This window comes from Falco punctatus (genome assembly GCF_963210335.1).
Source record: "Falco punctatus genome assembly, chromosome: 2".
Taxonomy (NCBI): domain Eukaryota; kingdom Metazoa; phylum Chordata; class Aves; order Falconiformes; family Falconidae; genus Falco; species Falco punctatus.
The window spans coordinates 21,171,227-21,188,767 of record NC_137581.1 but is presented as its reverse complement, the minus strand read 5'-3'; positions in this window follow the sequence as shown (position 1 = coordinate 21,188,767).

Here is a 17,541-nt window from a genome sequence, read left to right as displayed (position 1 = left end):
ATTCCAAAGGCCTCTTGAGATCGTCTAGTCCACCCCATCCTGCTCAAGCAGGATCAGCTAGACTATGTTGCCCAGGACTGTGTCCAGTTGGGCTTTGAATATCTCCACAGATGGAGGCTGCATAATCTCTCTGGGCAACCTGTTCCAGTATTTAATCACCCTCATAGTGAAAAAAAGTGTTTTCTTGTATTTGGATGGAATTTAATGTGTTATAATTTGTGTCCATTGCCTCTTGCCCTGTCACTGGGCACTACTGAGCAGATTGTGTCCCCCTCATCTTAATTTCTGCCCAGCAGGTATCAGTACACATTGATAAGATCCCACTAAGCCTTCTGTTCTCCAGGTTTCCTTTTAACCTTAGCAGAAAAAAATGTATTTTGTAATTCAACAGGGAATTGAGTATACCTCACAAAATTTGGGAATTAAAATACCTGGAAATTGTGCCTGCCTGCTCCAGGTTTTTAATCCAAATGAGATTACAGAGTTTATTCCATCCCATATTTTATGGATCATTTTGAGAAATCTTGGAGACACTTTCTGCTTTTGGCTCTTTAATTGTAATAAGTTACTAATGGAAAGCTGTGAGCATAGTTATCTTCAAAAAGTTTGTTTCCCTTTGCTGAAGAGAGGATCCTAAACAGTGTCTCTTTGTTGTGTTGTGTCTGTCAGCAAAGAAACATTCTGCCTTGAAGTCCTTACACATATCTACATATATAGGGCTATAAATAAATGAGCTAATTTACCAGAGGGCCCATAGCTTGGCCTTTAATTATACTCCCACAAAAAAATCCTACTATCAATCAATTGAAGGAAAAAATGGATGCTGCCTTGCATAATATGAAGGCACAGTTTACCTTTTGTTCTGTAGATCACAGATCAGGAGTTGTACCATGTCTAAATTCTCACATTTATGTCCTCAAATAATGGTGCTTGGGAAGTTATACGTGCAATTAATTTCAAGCCTTGTAGATGTTTTGGATCCACATGGCCATTACTCTAATGCAGTCCTGAGAGGAACCAGCTCACTGTTCACAGGAGAGCTACTGAAGGGAATGCTGTCCATGGGGTCCCAGCCCCTCTCCAGAGGACGCTGTATCCCAAGGATCCCCCTTGCAGTGGACCCTGCTCAAAGAGCAAGTATGTAGACAAAGATCCTCTACTGCAAAATGTGTGTGGGGTCATGTCCAAAAAAGGTGACACAATACCCCTGAACCCTTCTATAATTTTGAGGGTGCCTTGGACACTAACAGAAGACATCATTTAGGTTCTTTTAGTAATTAGTAGTTCACTGTCAGCTGAAATTAGTCTTTATTTGCAGATTGAAAAACTCTAGGAAAAAATTAAGTATATTAGCCTTCTTTAGTGATCAGAAAGCAATTAATATTCTGCAAATCTCTGTGCTGGATACATACTGTGTTTTCTCTTTTTTCAGAAGAAAGAAAAAATAAAGTGAGCATCCTGATGACAATACTAAGTAGCATGTGTTACATTGCCAGACATGCTGGAAATACCCTTTTGTTGGAGAGGTTACCTGGCAGTTTATTTGGCTGCTTTGCTGGCAAGAAGAATGCAGCAATATTTCAAAAGTGGCTGAAAAACAGTTAGAGCAATTTCACACAGCTGAGTATTCAAAATGAGATAATAGAAATCTTGGCATTTAAATCTGTGAGCATATTGGTTGTTTTTATTTTTAACTGCATTATTAGATGTTCATCATAATTTTGAAATCTATGTTTTGTTGAAGTAAACAGTGACATTAAGATCCCTCCAACAGAATACTCAATGAATAGTTTGACTTCTTTAAAATCAGACTCCATACTTCTGTACCTGATTTTTCCATCTGAGTCACGTTTTAAAAGAAGCTGTCAGAGCATTTGAGTGAAGGTGCTCTCAGTTTAGCTAAAACTGATAATTATTATGAAGGCAAGACACTCAAAGCTAGTAACTCTCAGAAACAAAGTTGATGATTCATTTTGGACAAAATTAAAAACTTAGGAACATTGAATACATTTTTCTGTATACCTACACACTCATTGGTTTAGAGAAGGCAGCAAACAGTTTAGTAAATACCAGAAATAGTATAGTCACTTAATGTGCTAAGTGTGAATATAGTTTGCATCAACTGCAGACATACCAGGGAAGATTATTCATGGAATAGAAATCATATTAATTAAATGTGAAGATGATAACAAACTCAGAGCTTTTCTTAATATTAAGGAAGAAAGCAAAAATGGCATGAGAATATGGAAGTATTAATATGTTCGGTGAATGAGAATTCAGCGTTCCTATTAGAAAAAGGCAACATAAAGGATCTACTTGAAAATCTTCTGTGATAATCAATATAAGAGAAACATGAAAGGTAGAGAAAATAGTGGACATCAAATAATATGTTAGTTTGTAACATGATACAGCAAGAAAATAGATGAAGACTGCCTGTGCAGCTGCATTAAGCCTCCATTGAGCTGGTGGTGGTCTCATCTACACAACTCTATCAGAGCAGTTCCTGAAATATCGCCTTCATTTCAAAGGGTCTCTTTAAATTAGTGAAGTAAACAAAATGAAAACAAGTTCGGAAACAACTGTGAGGAAGGACTGCTCCAACAGAGGCTGTTTAAAGACCTCTCTATGCTCCTTCTGGCCAGGTGATTACAGGGGTCCGCAGTGCTGTGTTAGGTCATGGATCAGCAGAGTAAAGCCGTGCATGGTCACTGTAAGGTATGTGTGTACACGGTTTTATGAGGGCTACAGACGGCTGTATCTGGGAAATATACCTATCGGTTCTTGCACAGTATTAATTCCTTGTCCAGTTCCATGTGTCTGACACAGCTAGTAGTTTCACCAAGCTGGACAGCTGAATGTGGCACGTGGTGTTGCGGAGCTGGAAAGCAGATAGGACCCAGCGCCTCTGCTGAGAAGGTGTAAGGAAGACATCAAAGATTGTGAGATTTAATAAGTCTGCCTAGAGGTATGGGAGGCCTTGCTACAGACTGCTTAATTTAGTAGGCAGATTTCATCTGATGAGGGACACAACTGCACCGATTTAAGAAAACTAATTTGGGGTTGAGGCAGGATCTCAGGTCTGGTGTTTTTTTTGACTAAACCTTCAAAAACCCTCTTGACTGCTGGGAAACACTCTGAGCTCTCTAAGGAATGTGAAGGTTTTTTCAAATGGACATCTAAGGACAAAGAGAAGTAATAAATATGAAAAGGAAAATACATGTTGGGAAGCCAAAACTGGGATCTAATACACTAGATGTGACTAAAAACCATCATTTGAGATTTCCAAACCATCTGGAGAGAGAAGATGCAAAGATGCCAATGGACCATATGGAACCATTTTGATACGAGATTTTTGAATGCTGTTGATAATCTTTGATGTCCACATTTAATGTCGATACCTAGTGTTAGCAAAATGATCATCCTGCATTGTCACTGTTACCATTATTGTTGGTATTGGTATAGTAAGATTCTGATTCAACATGATAGTTAAACACATATGGGATAGTAAACCCAAAGTCCAATCTTAATACTCAAAGTACTTTAAGTATGTACCATTAAAGTCAATGCCATTTTTTATAGTCAAGTACTTTGGACCTTATGTATTTGGTCTCACTGTGATGGAGTTGATTTTCCCCACAGCAGCCCTCATAGCACTGTGCTTTGCATTGGTACCTAGAAAGCTGGTGGTAACACACCTGTGAGCAGCGCTGCACAGCATCAGGGCTGTCCCTCCAACCTTCCACCTCACCAGCAGGCTGGGGGTGGGAAGATCCTGGGAGGGGACATAACCAGGACAGCTGACCCAAACTGACCAGAGGAATATTCCTGTACCGTATGATGTCTGCTCAGCAATAAAAGCTAAGAGAACGGAGGAGCAGGGGCAGGGGACATTCGTTGTTAGGACATTTGCCTTCTGGAGCAACCACTGCACATACAGATGCCCTACTTCCCAGGAAGTGGCAGGACATTGCCTGCTGTTGGGAAGTACATGATAAATCTTTTGTTTTCCTTTGCTTCCACATGCAGCATTTGCTTTAATTTATTAAACTGCCTTTATTTCGACCCACAAGTTTTTTGCCATCTTCTTTTCTCCCCACCTTGTCCTGCTGAGGAGAGGAGTGATAGAGCATCTTGGTGCACATCTGGCATCCAGGTAACATCAACCCACGACTCCTTAATACAGTTTAATGACAATTCCAAAACATTTCAAAGTCAAATCTTAGTGATCCCTAAAACCAGGTTCCAGTCCCTAATTCTGCTACCCTAGCTCTGTAAAGTCTCTTCATCTTTATCAGAAGAAAGGGTACTTGGAAAATAAATGTAGTAATCTTGGAAATAAAAGACAGGACACACAGGTGTTAAAACAGAAGAATGCATACAAAAAGGATGTAGGTCAAAATATAATTGCAGAATTTTGAGTAATAGTTTAAACTGGTTTAGGATAGAAAGCCACACTGCAAGTGATCTGTCTGGATCTGTTTACTCTTCTTCCTTTGTGGCAACAGGTGAACTATCTGCATGCCTTCAAGTAAATGTGCTAATCAAGGGTTATCTGTCCTCCAGCCCCCCCCTCTTCTGTACACTGGAGAGGGAAGATTAAATTTTACAGTCCTCCCTGGTATGCTGAGTGAGAATAGAAAATGCCAGAATGATCTGCCCAGGATGTGTGGCTACTGAAAGGAAACCTTGGAAAAGCAATGAAAAGGCCTGATTTGGAAAACTGCATCCACTGTTAGAGTGGCTATTCAGATTATTTTTCCCACTAAACAGTCCTGACTCTCAACTTTTTCTAGCAAAAAGCTGAGCATGAGTCAGCAGTGCACCACTGCAGCAGCAAGGGCAAGTCAGATCCTGGGCTGCATCTGCAGGTGCATTGCTAGCAGACAGAGACATACTCATCCCATTCAGCCCAGCACTTTCCAGGCCACACCTGGAGCACTGTGTCTAGTTCTGGTCCCCATAGTTCAAAGAAGAAATGGACAGACTGGAGAGGGTCCAAAGAAGAGCCACAAAGATCGTCAAGGGGCAGGAGAACCTACTGTATGGAGTCTTTTCTCCCTGGAGAAGAGAAGGCTCAGGTGGCTACAAAGAAGATGAAGACTCTTTTCCCAAGACAAGAGACAATGTGTACAAGTTGTACCGGGGAGGTTTCATCTTAATATAAGAACAATTTTTTTTACAGTGATAGTAGCTGTTCACTGGAACCACCTCCCCAGGGATGTGGTAGAGTCCCCATCAATGGAGGTTTTCAAGATGCATTTGGACAAAGAGCTGGATGATGTCACTCACCTAAACTCCCTTTCCCACAAAAGGTTGGACCAGATGGTGTTTTGAGGTCCCTTCCAAACTGGTCTGTTCTATAATTCTAACCTAGTTTAGAAGAGCTGGGCTAGGTAACAACTAATGCTGTTTTGGGGCAACCTCTTGAACGTGATTAAATACCATCTTAGGAAATCGCTGTGAAAAATACCTTTGACAAGCCTACATTGATTCAAGCATGACTGTTTTTGACTGAATCCAGATGGGTAGTTTATGTAGCTAACATTAACCACATTTTCTTGACTGGGACCTTTCCACAGAAATAAATGACACCATTTATTCATCTCTGTTTTCCTATAACAGAAAGGAAAATAGGCTAAGGGTGAAATCTTCAGCCCAGCCTCAGACAGTTGTTATGGTCATGTTATTTAAAGTGACCTAGGCACCTGGAAGACTGAGTATCATTGCAGAAGACCTAGATAAGAACTTGCAAATCAGAACTGGGAGGACGGAGTTGTGTTTGATTTAAGGACTTCACCTTAGGGTTCCAGGTTTTTTTTATTGTTCAGGAAGAATGCTGCCTATCTTGGACTTTTGGGGGTATAAATAATGCAGGCAATTACATTTGCTGGCCATAAGCGATGGAAATAAAATCTAAAGATCAATCCTGGTAGAAGTATTTCTAAAAGTATAGTTCTGAATGGTTTAAAATTATTCTGAAACACTATGAAATATATCATAGTGATTTTTTTTTACAGTTGTAGAAGAAGTAAAGAATGTGAATAAAGACTACACACATTACTACAGATGCTGTTTCTGAATGAGGAATATTCAAAGCTGTCCTGTATTATTTATTTAAAACTGGTAAATTGTTTTTTGCATAAATTGCTAAATAAACAGCAAAACGAAGAGGCATGGGTCTGTGTTACAATAGATTGATTCTGTACTAACTTTTCAAAAGGATAGTCCTAAAAAAATATCTACTGAAAGAAAATGTGGATGGTTTCTCTACTAGGCTGCCCTATGGTAACCATGGAAACTGCAGACTTGCCCAGGACATAAAAGAGAACTATATTGCATTGGACACATTTATTTGTTTAGATTTGAAGTTTTACAGCAATGAAAGTCATATAACATTGTACGGTGGTTCTTTCTCAGGATTGTGACCTCCACACTGCAGCAATACTCCCTGGAAATAAGGAACTCTGTAAATCTCTGGTGATCTGGTACAACAACAGCTGTTATTGCTGTCAGGTCTGTGTTCCTGTGAAGCAGAAAATTATTACTGATCAATAAATCAGACTTCTAAGGAAATACTGGAAGATGATGGCATCATCCCTCACTCTTCCATCCTTGCAATGAAGAGAGATACAGTGAACACAGGGGCTGCCCAGCAGCATCTCATCCCTGCAGAGATGCACAGGAGAAGTAGCCCTCGAGCACTCAGCCCCTCTTTACAAAAATGGTATGTCACATTCAAGAATTATTAGCTCATAAAGATGGCCCAGATCCCTGCTGTCTGGAGACATGGAGTCACGTCTATGCTATAGGTGCTGCTATGATATCCAACAATTCTGCTTTGCTTCGAAGTCAAGATGATAGAAAGTGTAAGGCAGCGAAGAACTGGACAACTGAAACTCAAGATGCTAAGAAGCTTGCTCCTAAAGAAGGGAAGAAAAGTCTAAAAGAAAAGGAATTTTAGTACAGTTTTGTCTGAGAATTTTTTCACTGTAGCATTCAGTGATGAGGCAGCTGCACAAATGTTTTTCCTAAATAACTCCATGACAAGAAGGGATACCGTTTTAATTGTCAATTTTGTCAAATCTCATTTGGAAAAGACACTTAAAAGTTCAATTGGTGATACATTTTAATTAGAAGGTCTATTAAGGGTTTCAGATTGACTGTTGTTTATACATATACACCCCACAACTAGAATATTAGCTATAATGAACAATTCACCCCCAAATCCTGAATTTGCTAAGGATTATTGAAGTGAATTGAGGGTTAACTTGTGGAATTAAATTTATTTTTCTCCTTAATTTAACTTAAACAGATTTTTAATGCACTCTGGAGAGAATAATATTTATTCCCTGGTGACTAACTATAACTAACTGCTGCTGTGCAGGTTATTAATCAGATATGTGCCCTATGCATTACAGATCAAACCAAAGTTGTCCTGAATTGGAGACACTGCTGGGGTTACTCGAACATTCCCTGCTGCTTTAGGCATCGTGTGGCCAGCCCAGCTGGGTGAACAGCAGAAGCTGCAGCTGTGAGACAAAACAAACAAAAAATTTGAGTTTACAACTTAAAGTAAAACTCTTTGGCCTAAAATTCTTGTCTTTAAAAACAATTTCTAAGACAGGTTGATTTCAAAACAAAAACATTATACAAACCAAAATACTGAAGATTTTTAAAGTATCTTTTTTTTTCTTTTTTTTTTTTTTTTTTAATCTGAAAATATTCAACAAATAGTATTTGTAACATAAGCAGTTTTGGTTACACTTTGCAGCTAATTGTTGGCTGTATACTTAACAACAAAACTTTTGCCAAGATTTGGTGAGCTCTTGGTAATACCACAAAAACCTTTCCACAGAGCACAGGAATGTAAGGAATTAGATCCAAAGAAGCGGACATGAAATACTTGAAAATAGATTTGTTTCCTTGGTATGATTCTGTACTGAAAGGTGATTTGATGGCTGTTTTTTGTTTGGTTTTTTTTTTTTACATTTGTTTGTTTTCATTAGATGTCAAGAGTGTTAATTTGAAAAATAAAATGCTATCCTTTCTAATCGCCAAAACTGCTTTTCTTCCTTTTAAATTCCACTTTTTCAAAATTCAGTGTTCGAAAATGGTACAGGGAACACTTCCACATACTGTTGTGACTTCATTTACCTTTTCAACAATTTAAACTGTTTTTTACCCTTTGCATATTTTAAGTGAAAAGGTATTTCATAGCATTAATTATGAAATATGTGCATAAACAGAGAAGCAATATTGGTGCAGACAGTTTATTTATGCCTTGAAGAGTTTTGACCTAATCTTTCTAATTTTATTCCAGCAGCTCTTTCTTAGCTTTAATGTGAATTTGGCTTGAATATGAATTTGGGCAAGTGTCCAAGAATGAGGAAAGAAAGGGTGAACTTTCTGCTATTATGGACTGTAAGACTGAAAATTAATAAAATGATCTGGAAAGCTGCCAAGGCTGTAAGTAGTGTATTTAGTAATCTTAAATAACTTTGAAAGAAAACAAAATAAATACAAAATAAATAACCTGATTGTCAACGAACAAACTCACACGGACTTTCAACATGAAAAATAAATTAAAACTGTATTTAAATTTCAGAGATGACAGATAAATGGAATCTTTCATCACACTGGTCAAACATAATTCTTTCGTTATTTAGGGTCTTCCAGGTAATTTGAGAAAAAGGATAAATGTGTAGTCTAAAAAGCTAAGACAAAAGAGAAATATTGTGTGGAGATCATAGAAAGTAATTAAATGCCAACTCCCTTGGAAATTATTAATATGAAAACTCTGTAAACATACTCTTAGGATTATGGGATTATTATAATTTACAAGTGCAATGCATTCCTTTGTCTTTACATGCCGGAAGAGCATTTGACAAGGTTGAGCGGTCAGTTTTTAATCAAGTAAATATTTTTAAAGTGTTTCAAGGATACAGAGGTGCAAAATGAGTTTTAAAGAGCAGTGACCTTGACATGCTTTGCAAAGAAATTTACTTCCAAAGATAAGGTAACAGATTTCAGAAATTCACAGCTGTTTTGAGAGTTATATTTCATTCCATTTCCCATATTTGCTGGTGTCCTCCCAAGTAATCATAGCAAAAATGAAAACATTTTGTTAGGAAGTTCTTGATGTCTGTATGTGCCATTTACATTGTAAATTCTATTATTTGAGACTGTGCATTATAAAAGGGAATTTAAATACCGATACATGAGCTGAAACTGTATTATAACTACAAAACATATGGACTGTACTTGTCAGAGGACAGGAGTATACCTGTGCCAGTCGCTAAAGAGTTGAACATCAGTAAGCCTCATTACACCAGGCAAACTGAGCCTTTGCTGGGTGGCCTCGTAGGCTGTGAACTTTGCCACTTCTAACCTTCATTGAGAGTGTAACTTGCAGAATTACTGATATTAGTAGAAAGTGGGGGAAATCCTGATCATATTGTCAATCCTGTTCTCACCAGGCGTTAGTGAGCAAAGAAACACTGAATTAAATTCTGTGCTGCTTCTCATGAGAGGGAGAGCCCAGGAAGGGCCTGGGAAGGGGGTGGGTATTTAAGGAAAGGGCATGTTTAAGGAAACCCTCTAAAGCAGGTTAAGTGAATCTTGTGAGAACACAATGCTGCATACATCAACACATTGGGACCCCACTGTTGAAAGGACCCCTACTTAAACTGCTGACAAGCCTAATACACTGATGGGGTTGTGTAAAGAGCTGGATTAGAAACCAATGTCTGGCCCATTTATTTAAAGTTGTTAACTGTGGACTTTACTCCTCTTTATTTTTCAGTTTTTCAAGGAAATTTATACTAGTAGGTATTTAGTATAGTTTTATTTTAAATGCTTCATTAAGTTCTATTATGGCTGAGAATACTGGTGGAGAAAAGGCATAATTTTTCCTAGGTTATTATTATTATCTATTTATTGTTCCCTTATTTAAATTTTGCGGCACTTATTGCAAATTAAAATAAGTTATTTTCAGTAAACTGGAAAGTGAAGTAGTGTGTGATTCCCCTGAGATTTGGGAGTGCTGGTGGCTTGCATATGCCATTTGTTTTGCGAGTGAATGAGAGCATCACATCATGTTGCTCATAAATATGCCATTGTGATATACAGTAGATTTTAAGTCCCCAAATGCAGCAAACCATCCACATCTTTTTCTTGATCATAAACTGGAATTAAATTTGTTCAGCTCATCTCTTAGCGTAACAGGGATTCCTCCCCTCTAATTGCAGCAAAGGTTTCAAAATATCTCCCTTGTTTAAAAGACTTTATTAGGTTTTTCAAGCTGTATTAAATTCAGTAAGGGTTATGTCAAGTGATTTGTCACTCTCAGCAAGCCAGCATGAGAGGAACAGTAGATTTATTCAGGGTATTTTTCCAGTGAATGCATTTACAGCCTCCACATTTATTTTACATAAAGCTAAGCCAGTTCCTAGAGGTTTGTTAGAAATAATTTACAACAGAGTCCTCCTGCATATTTTCTCTCTTGATTTCTGTTTCTACATCTCTTCTGATCATTGAAAAATCATCCCCAAGTGGATGGAACTGGTTCCTTTGAGAACACCTCTGTTTTTCCAGGTCACTTCAGAGGACACGGGTGCTATGTTTGGAGTGATAAATCAAACTGCTTTTGACTTACATTTCCCTTTTGCTTGCTAGAAATCTCCCAGATACTTTCATGACTTAGAAGAGGCCATGGACAATAATTTTCCTCTCAAGTATTTTCTGTTCTTTATACTAGAAGAACAAAAGTTTATGAAAAAACTTAGTATACAAAATTAAATTGGAAAGTATTAGTGAGTGTTTTAAATAATTCATTTAATCATTATTTTCCATACCTTCCTTTTATCTCTTATTCCAACACAGCAGTATTACCAGGCCAGTAGGTATATTTTTTTCTGTATTTGAAAAGTAGTTCTGTGAATTTTTTCTAGTGCCACAGCTGAGCACTTCTGCATAGTTGTGCATGTTCAGAAATGATACGTCCAGCCGATGGGAGGTGGTAAGAAGGTCTGTGTGTGCACAGTGTAGTAGCTTCAGTACAAAACCAGATCAAATGGCATCCTAGGATCTGGTGCCAGGGGCTGTAGTCAGACCTGAGTTGGAGTTGTGCCTGCAATGCTGGAAAAACAGCAGAGGTCATTCTGGTCCGTTGGCTATGAAAACCAAAGGACAAGGAGTAAGGAGCAGAGAAGTACAAGTGCTGCTCCATCTACTCCCTTGATCTAAGGCTTTACTATTTTTCTCTCAACAGCTAAATAAGAGTATTTGGTTGATAGTGACTTAAAAAAAAACCCAACAGAAAACATGGCCATTGTCTTGTGAAGGACCTTGTAACTCTGCTGTTTGCTGCTTTTTGCAATTAACTGGCATTGCTCTTCCAAGTTACAATGTTTAATAGGCTTCCTTTTGTATCTCTTTGACGTGCCCTGCAACTTACTGCGTTGGCAGACCCATGTAATACCTTCTGAGTGGATTTTCCTGCCATGGGCAAGTTTGCAGGGCAAGTACTGGCTCAGGTTGAGCATCAAAGGAGGCACAGAGGAGAAATTATATTATTTACAGAGTACACCTTGCAGCATTGTTTAAACTTTTTGAGAGTGAGAGAGGCTCCATGAATGGGGTGGGTGTGTGTGGTGGTGGTGCAGTAGGACAGGTTGGGATGCATCCATGGGCAGTGCCTCTTTGCTTATATACCTGATTTTCTTCTTTGGCATGGGAGATATTCAGAATGGACATAGGGAGAAACCTTTTCCCCATGAGAACAGCACATCTTGGCACAGGTTGCCCAGAGAAGTTGTGCAGTTGGTGCCTTCAGGGCATTTTCCAAACCAGCCTCTTCCAACCTGGATTGTCCTGTGATAGTACAGAAAGGGAGGAACTGCCTTTTGCCTGTCAGAATGCTAGAGGAGCTTTAAGTCAAGATTATTCTCCATGTATGTATGGGCACACAGGTATTATAAACACCATTCCTCGAAGATTTACTTTGTAGTGTAAATACAGAGGCAACGTACAGTAAAAATTAAATTCTGAATATATTTATGGTGAACCATTAATACAGCTAAGACTACTTAAAGAAAAAACTGTTCCAGCATTTCCCTTTCTCAGCTGAATAGTCTGATATTACTATTTAATTTCAGTAAATCTAAGTAACAGTCTTGCTAGCTAGTGTCCGGCTCCAAGTGATGTGGATATTTCTATATCCACAGATGTAATAATATTAAGTTCACATTTACACCGTGATAAAAGACTAGCCAAAATTGCCAGCTTTTGTGCAGCAGAAAGATGTAAGACTGAGGGTAAAGCAGTTAAAAATGAAAGTAGTTGAAAAAGAAGTAGTAGTTAAAAATGAAAGACCTTCTAGGTGACGTGGTCTTGTCTTGATACAGCAGTGCTACTTGCATCAGTAGACAAGGTGGCTAAGAAAGACTAGAAGGACAGTTTTGTCTGGAGACAAATCCTTCTCCAGGAACTTCTCAGAGTTCCAAGTCCATGGCACTCACAGGACCAGAAAAAATCACCTCTGTCCATGATCCTAGATCTTAAGGGTAAGAACATGCTTAGATATTCTGCTGGATCATGACTGAATTTACTGTAACATGTTCAGTCTGATCTCACTGAAATCTGAGTGAATGTTATCTCCAGCATTTCAGGATCTGTTCTTATAAATCCATTGTGAACCTCTGCCTACATGGCTATACCAGGGAACAAAGCACATTACACTCAATAAACTGAAAACCAGCAAGGAAGTTCTTCACGCACGGACCTTGAAATGTCAGGCACACTAAAGCTCGCAAGTGCAATAGATTTTAATTATGTGAACACTTTATGTTCTGCATCACATGAACCATATAAAATCTAGCTTAATTCTAATGTATTATTCATCAGGTTTTCTTTTTGTCTGGAAATGTTACAATAACCTTGGCTGAAAAGACTGGACATTACAGCCTCACAATGCATGTGGAGAATACCCACCCTGCCCTGTTACCAGAGGAGCACTACCCATTGTCCTATGTATAATCCTATTGAAATATTTTGGAAACTTGATGATGACAGGATTGTATTTCAGACTTTTCCCTTCAGCTTTCTTCTGGGAAAACTAAATGGTCAACAGAGTTTTTTCATCTTATATTAGTTCAAGGCAAAACCAAAGAAAAAAGGTATTTGCATACATGTATGTATCTGATAAGAATTGTACCTCTATTAATTGTCCCCACACATTGCATTTCCAAAAAAAAAGATTAAAGCCCTTACAGTTTAATTTATTTTTAATGTACTCAGATATCAATGATTTACATACTAGTCACAGTAGCACAATCCTGATTCTGTAAGAGTTGTGAATGTCCTACAAGATTCCTATTGAAGTGAATGGTAATTAAGAACTCTCAGCACAATGGAGGATCAGGCCTCATAGAGGGTACAGTATAATGTAACTCCTCTATACTAATTTCTTTGTTGTTCTGGTAATAGAAAGATTTTTCGTTTCATTCCTTATCAGTTATTTGCTGGATCCAATTTTCTCTCTCAAGACTGTGAGCAAAATGTGTTGCTGACACAGATGAATACATCTGCTTTCATTGATGTCGTGCTTATCTGCACCAGAAAATCATTGACCTCAACCACAGGAACAATAGTGATTCTGTTATATGAATAGACCATGTTATTTTAGGCGCAAATATTTGAATAATGAACTGAGAAACTCCTGTATTATTTCTGTGATTGTTGCACATTGTTTCTGTGCCTGCTGAGTGCTGTGGCATTACACAAGAGACTGCTAAAAGGAGCAAGCAGGCAGGGTGAAACGATGACCTTGGTGTGGGGCAGGCCACCAAGAGCAGACAGGTAAAGACTTAGCACGGGTGAATCCCAAGCCACTACCTGGGTGACAGGAGGACACTAAAAAGTATATGTGAAATGAAAAGCCAGTTTCCCCACAGCCCTAGCAAGTGCTGCCAGGTTGTGGTCACTCCATTCAGGAGAGCATGTTGTGGTCAAGATACTCACAGACTCAGCTGTACCAGGAAGAGCTGTATTAATGGCAAAATTAAGATGAGATTAAGACTAATTTCTGTGCAGCTTGTTTGCTGTCTCGAGACTCCAATGTGAAATACACCTTGTAATCAGAAGACAAACAAAAATATTAGCTTGTGAGTAGGTGCCTGGTCTTACAGGGTGAGATGGAACAGGAATGCCTCGGAGTCCTGCATCTGTCTCAGCACAGCAAACCAAGGAGGTGTTTCACTTTCCCTTGTTTTGGCCATGCCAAGAGGAATTTGACTTGTCAGATGGACCTCAGAAACATAGAAGAGGCCAGGGAACAACAATGGACATCTAGTAAGAACAAAATTACTCCTCTGTAGCACTGTTGAATTAATCATTTTGCTTCCAATATTCCTCTTGGAACTGTTCGCAAACCCATTGCTTTTCAACGGCATGCTCTCATTTTTAAATACTGGGATTATAGCTTGTGGTAAAACACTTGCGATAGTAACTGATATCTCTATTCCTTGCTGACACTGAGAAGACAGTATATGTCTAACAATGTGTTGATACATTTGAAGAATCCATTTTTTGAAAATAAAATTAATTTTACAAGTTTTATATAACCTTTATTTTCTTGGAAATTTAAGAGGTGAATTAAAGCACCTTCAATTCACTATTGCTTTAAAATGGTTGATTTGATAGTCAGAGAGTATTTAAATCCTCTTGACTATTCAGACAGTGTCAGTCTTTTCTTATTTCGAGCAGTCCAATGGCATCCTCTGCTTTATCTGGAATGACTATTGAGGGACTGCAAATGCAAAAAATGTCCTTGATAAAATACTTTTAATTATTGCTTCTTTGTTCATTGAACAAAAAACTTATTTCTTTTTGGTCCAGCAGTCTTCAAGCTTCTAATAATCATTCAATGCGATCCCATCTTTGCTTATCCTCAATGAATCTGGTTCAGTCATGGTTTCTATAATTTGAGAATGTGATTTAAATCAGATTAGAGAAATTCCAGTCTAACCAATTGGTTTGCATGAACCCTTTCTTTTGCAATCCCACAGTAGCATGGCCAGGTGAGATGGCTGTATATAAGGCTGTTCATACTAAAATTTGCTCTTCCAAAGTAGGTTGCCTTGTCTTTGAACAGAGATATTAATAAAATGACCTTTTCAAGTTATCTTTCAGGCTTTTCCCAGTAGTTGAAGGAGTCTGAAACAGTAAGTGCTCTCAATAAATTACTCATTTTCTCCCCAGTATAACACCATTAAACCCATTAGAATTCCTTAAAATGTACTTAGAAAACAAATAGGTTTCTAGAGTTTTGCCAGGCTTTGCATTAAACACTCAAGGTTTTCTTTGTTAGCCCAGTACTCAACAACAGGGAAAACAGCAAGAGGTAAGTTAATAAGTATTAGTAATGAAAGCAGAGAGGAGGAAACGAGAATGATCAAAGTTGTGGAGAAGCTTCTATAGAGGAAACAACATGTATGAAGACTCTGCAGCTTGGAAAAATGTGGGCCAAGGAAGAACATTTCTATACATTTCTATATTCTATACATTTCTATAAAATCATAAGTGGCAAAAAAATGAGACAGAGAAAAAATATTTGCTGTCTTTTTGAAGAAAAGTGAAATGAAATAACGAAGTGAATATTTCAAGATGGATTGAGGAAGTGGTTGTTCACACAGCCATGGTAAAGCTGTGAAACTCCTCTGCAAGAGAGAGTGGGACACAGCTTACAGAGCTTTACACCAAGTAACAAAGGTAGGGCAAATGCACAGAAGGAAAAGTTACACAGGACTATTAAATAAAAAACAACAATAAAAAATGCCAAAACTTTGGCTCAGAAAATTTCTGATCCATAATTTTTGGATGTGGGAAGAATATATACAGGAGGTATCACTATTTGCTTCTCCTCTTTTTCTTCTTTCCTAGGCACTTAGCATTAGTCATTGCCAGGGACAAGAAAATGGGCTAGAGGAGTATTTAGTCTTACTCAGTAGAGCTTATTTTGTGTTACTCCTTTATATAAGTTTCACATTGCTTTAGCACGCTTGCTATTTCTAGAATTTTCTTCCATTTTCTTAGAGGACTGGTGTATAGGATTTTTCTTCCCAAAAAGCTGCAAAAGTAGCATATACTGCATTAGACATTGTAAACAAGCCTTACCAGTTGTTTTTTTATGTAAAATAAGAAAGAATTTCTGAGTAATTTTAAGCTTTAGTGCCAATAAGTTACAAATTTAATTTCCTTTTTCAGAAAATGTTTTGTATGCCTAAGGGTTTTTCTAATGGTTCCTGTCATCATATGCTGTTTCCCTTTAGTATTAGTGACTTCTTAATATACTATTTTACATTGGCATTCTTGTGAACCACTTAGACATTTTTATCATTTGTCCTACTTTTAACTTTTCTTGAGCTCTGTTTATGAGCTGACTGTCAAAGACTGTTTTACAACATCCTTTAGAAGATCTTTCTCTGTTCTGTCCTTGCGATTTATCTGAAAGCAAAGAAGCCATCGTAATTTTTGCAAGTGAATCTCAATCCTGGAGAAGATTTAGTTTCTTAAACATGTGATCTCACTTCCACTGGGATGTGATCCAACCATGCTAAAACAGCAGAATTTTTACCGCTTCATTAACAAATTTGAAAGTTACTCTGGAATAAATGTATAGTGTGAATAAATTACACAGCCTTATTCCTCTAGTAGAAACCATTGATCAAACTGTGAAAATAAAAAGGTTAAATACTTCATTATATGTATCTTTTTATTTCCTTTATTTTTACCATGAAATAATATACAACTGAAGTTCTTCTAGACATAATTTTCTTTCACAGGGTATTGCAATAATTCAAGGAAACACCTGATGTAAGAGTCGCTTTTGAATTGGGAGTGTGTGTACAATGTTGTTACTAATAACTGAAAGATGTCCCTGTTAATAAGACCAATTATCTCTTCTTAAACGGATATTTTCTTTCAAAGATATACATTTGACAGATGTTTCCTATTATTTTTTCTAAAGCAATATATGTCTGCCAAAAGAAGGTCTCTTTCATTCCCCTCAGAAAATGGTAAAATAATTTAAGTGAAGATATTTTAGTGTATCCAGTGTTTTCTTCCCTTTAATAGAGCTGATTAAAAGATGCTCCTTTAAAAGAAAGAGATACATTCAATTTGTCAAAAAGCCTGAAAGTTTAGTCGTTCTTGGGTGTTTGATAGGATTAGGCTTTATTGGCGAAAAGTTTTTTTGTAGGTCTATATGGAGTGTACCTGAATATAGCTTGACTGTCAGCTTTGTACACAGACTCCTCACTGTGTGCCAGTCCCTGCCTCTCCTGCAGCCTCTTCAAGTTAATAAAAAAAAAAAAAAAGAAAGAAAAAAGAAAAAAGTTCTAAATCAGCTCTAAATGGCTGCAGATTGCTGAACTCTAACTTTCCAGACAATACACCTGGATGTGTGAACTATTTCTTTTGCAGTCTAGACCAGGTGCATTTCCCACCTCTGGTGTTATCTGTTAGGGATGAATTACCTCCAGG